We start from the raw sequence: 4,477 nt of genomic DNA on the forward strand, positions 1-4,477 counted from the left end.
CATCGAGAAGAGACTTGTGGACACAGTGTGGGAAGGACAGGGTGGGGCGAAAGAAGAGAGTGGTATGGAAGCATATACATTAAGATACATGAAATAGATAGCCAGTGGGAATTTGCTGTATGACACAGGGAGCTCAACCAAGTGCTCTGGCAACCTAGAGCAGTGGCAGATGGGAGGGAGGAGGCATTTATATACCTATGACTGATTCATGTTGATGTATGACAGAAAGGCACACAATATTGTAAAGCAAATATCTTGCAATAAGAAATTGAAGAAAAAAAAAAAAAAAAACCTGGTAGGACATTACCTGGTTAGCCAGCATCTGCAGTCAGAGATGTTAATATTCACACAGAGCTAAGAAGGGGTAGTGGAGGATAAGCTTTGGATTCAGGGGCTTGTCCATAGCATTGACTATCGCCCCCACCACATGGTCTCCATCTGGTTCTTCAGTGGTTCATTATATGAGAGGAAGACTCTTTCTGGGCGCTTCTCAGGCAGGTCACAAGGAGTCAGACAGAACTGAGTACACACAGACAAGACTCTTTTCAAGGAAGTTGGCTATTTTTAAGCCTATGCATTTGCATAGAAAGAAGCAGTAGAAACAGTTCCTAAAAGACAGAATTGAAAATACTCACAGGAGAGTATCCATGCTCAGTCACTAGATGGAGCCCACACTCAATTCAGTTTTGGGGTGTTAGAAACAAGATTCAAACCAACAGGAGAATTAGAATCCTTTAAAATCCTCCTGCCAATGAAGGAGACTCAGGAGACACAGGTTCAATCCTTTGGTTGGGAAGATCCCCTGGAGGAGGAAATGGCAACCCACTCCAGCATTCTTGCCTGGAGAATCCAATGGACAGAGGAGACTGGTGGGATACAGTCCATGGGATTGCAAAGAGCAGACATGACTGAAATGACTTAGCAAACATAGCAATCATTAAAACACTGAAGCCCATTCTTTTTTTTTTTAATTTAATTTTATTTTTAAACTTTACAATATTGTATTAGTTTTGCCAAATATCGAAATGAATCCACCACAGGTATACCCGCGTTCCCCATCCTGAACCCTCCTCCCTCCCCCCTCCCCTACCCTCCCTCTGGGTCATCCCAGTGCACCAGCCCCAAGCATCCAGTACCATGCATCGAACCTGGACTGGCGACTCGTTTCATACATGATATTGTACATGTTTCAATGCTATTCTCCCAAATCTCCCCCCCCCCCGACTACCTCTCGCATAGAGTCCATAAGACTGATCTATACATTGGTGTCTCTTTTGCTGTCTCGTACACAGGGTTATTGTTACCATCTTTCTAAATTCCATATATATGCGTTAGTATACTGTATTGGTGTTTTTCTTTCTGGCTTACTTCACTCTGTATAGTAGGCTCCAGTTTCATCCATCTCATTAGAACTGATTCAAATGTATTCTTTTTAATGGCTGAGTAATACTCCATTGTGTATATGTACCACAGCTTTCTTATCCATTCATCTGCTGATGGGCATCTAGGTTGCTTCCATGTCCTGGCTATTATAAACAGTGCTGCGATGAACATTGGGGTACACGTGTCTCTTTCCCTTCTGGTTTCCTCAGTGTGTATGCCCAGCAGTGGGATTGCTGGATCATAAGGCAGTTCTATTTCCAGTTTTTTAAGGAATCTCCACACTGTTCTTCATAGTGGCTGTACTAGTTTGCATTCCCACCAACAGTGTAAGAGGGTTCCCTTTTCTCCACACCCTCTCCAGCATTTATTGCTTGTAGACTTTTGGATCGCAGCCATTCTGACTGGCGTGAAATGGTACCTCATAGTGGTTTTGATTTTTCTTAGATTTTATTTATTTATTTATTTTTGGCTGTGCTGAGTCTTTACTGCTGTGCTCGGGCTTTCTCTAGTTAGCTGCAGTGAGCAGAGACTACACTTTGTTGAGGTCCGCAGGCTTCTCATTGTGGTGACTTCTCTCATTGCAGAGCACAGGCTTTAGGGTGAGGGCTTCAGTAGTTGCAACATATGGGCTCAGTAGTTGTGGCTCCTGGGCTCTAGAGCATAGGCTCAACAGTGGATGAGCTGAGTTGCTCTGGAGCATGTGGGGTCCTCTCAGACCAGGGATCAAACTTGTGTTCCCTGCATTTGCAGGCGGATTCTTAACCACAAGACCTCTAGGGAAGTCCTTGAAGCCTGTTCGTATCTCCTAGGCTATACAAAGACCGGCAGTAGGCTGGAATGGCCCATAGGCTGCTAGTGGCTGCTGATCCTTTTACTAAGTTGACAGGTAACTTTAATTACTGCGTTAAAGTGGAGCTCTTTTTACCCACCATGATGTCTCCTTTTTTGATATGAGCCATCTGTCAAAGCTATACTTCTGGTCGCTTGTTCTACTCTTTACTCCTTCTTGAGGATGTAGATTTACCAGATTGATGGATCATAGCATTAGTTCATATTTCTCAATTGTACAGGAGTAAACTATTGAAGGTCCTAAATGCAGGTAGACAGTGAATCACTGGTGTGTATTCTCACTACTTCTCTGAGAGTCAGTGCAGAGGAAAGTGTGTCCCATTTGCAGGCTTTGTCCCAAGGACTTGTATAACACACTTTGTTTCAGGCCTCTCCAGCCAGCCCATGTACCAGGGGAAATTGACTGGATCCTGATTAGACCTAAGCCTTCATTTCCAACTCCTCCAGCGGTAGCTGGTTCAAGAAACTTGGCTGAAGGCCACTGAGTATTTGTAACAAGTGATGGTAGATGTTACTACTTAGGGATGGGAACAGCGACCTGAGTTGACTCAAATCTTTTTTCAAAGTTGGAGGAGCTGTTTTTCTTCTCTGTCACTGGATATGAACAAGGAAAGTGTGTTGCCATGTAATTAATGCTGGCATTTATCTTGAGACCATAAAGGAAGCAAACTCAAGGACAAAGCTGGCAGGCTGAGGACACAGAGCTGAGAGATACAGAGAAAGCTTCTACAGCTGTGACTCATTCATGAGGAGAGCCCATCTTACTGCTGGATGTCTTGTTTTGTAAGCAAATGCATTTATGTATTGTGTAAGACTTCTGTAGCTTATATATATATATATAATGAGCTAAGACGAACGAAAGAGCCTCTTGATGAAAGTGAAAGAGGAGAGTGAAAAAGCAGGCTTAAAACTCAACATTCAGAAAACTAAGATCATGGCATTCTGTCCCATCACTTCATGGCAAATAGATGGGGAAACAATGGAAACAATGACAGACTTTATTTTGCGGGGCAGGGGGGCGGTTCTAAAATCACAGCAGATGGTGACTGCAACCATGAAATTAAAAGACGCTTGCTTCTTTGACGAAAAGCTGTGACCAACCTAGACAGCATATTAAAAAGCAGAGACATTACTTTTCCAACAAAGGTCCAGCTAGCCAAAGCTATGGTTTTCCAGTAGTCCTGTATGGATGTGAGAGTTGGACTATAAAGAAAGCTGAGCACCAAAGAATTGATGCTTTTGAACTGTGGTGTTGAAAGAGACTCTTGAAAGTCCCTTGGACTGCAAGGACTGATTTCCTTTAGGATTGACTGCAAGGAGATTCAACCAGTCAATCCTAAAGGAAATCAGTCCTGAATATTCATTGGAAGGACTGATGCTGAAGCTGAAACTCCAATACTTTGGCCACCTGATGTGAAGAATTGACTCATTTGAAAAGACCTTGATGCTGGGAAAGATTAAAGGTGGGAGGAGAAGGGGATGACAGAGGATGAGATGGTTGGATGAGTTTGAGTAAATTCTAGGAGTTGGTGATGGACAGGGAGGCCTGAAGTGCTGCAGTTCATGGTGTCGCAAAGAGTCTGAAGTGAATTAAAAGAGGACACAGTGATTTTACATTTGCTTTTCTTTTACACTGAATAAATAATAAATTATTAGTGAATAAAAAATGATGAAAATAGTCCACTTTCAAAAGACAACCAAAGTTAATATATTATCACATCACTCCAGATGTTGCCCTAGGTATATATACATGGTTGGATGGCATCACTGACTCAATGGACATGAGTTTGAGTAAATTCTAGGAGTTGGTGATGGACAGGGAGGCCTGGCGTGCTGCTGTCCACGGTGTCACAAAGAGTCAGACATGTATGTATTTTATGTTAACAAGGATATAAAATAAAATACATGCATAATGTTTACTTTTGTTTTTCAGCAACTTAAAAATTTTAAATCAGATCAGATCAGTCTCTTAGTCGTGTCTGACTCTTTGCAACCCCATGAATCACAGCACACCAGGCCTCCTGTCCATCACCAACTCTCGGAGTTCACTCAGACTCACGTCCATCGAGTCAGTGATGCCATCCAGCCATCTCATCCTCTGTCGTCCCCTTCTCCTCCTGCCCCCAATCCCTCCCAGCATCAGAATCTTTTCCAATGAGTCAGTTCTTCGCATGAGGTGGCCAAAGTACTGGAGTTTCAGCTTCAGCATCATTCCTTCCAAAGAAATCCCAGGGCTTATCTCCTT

This window comes from Bos taurus, chromosome 4 (assembly GCF_002263795.3).
Source record: "Bos taurus isolate L1 Dominette 01449 registration number 42190680 breed Hereford chromosome 4, ARS-UCD2.0, whole genome shotgun sequence".
NCBI lineage: Eukaryota > Metazoa > Chordata > Mammalia > Artiodactyla > Bovidae > Bos > Bos taurus.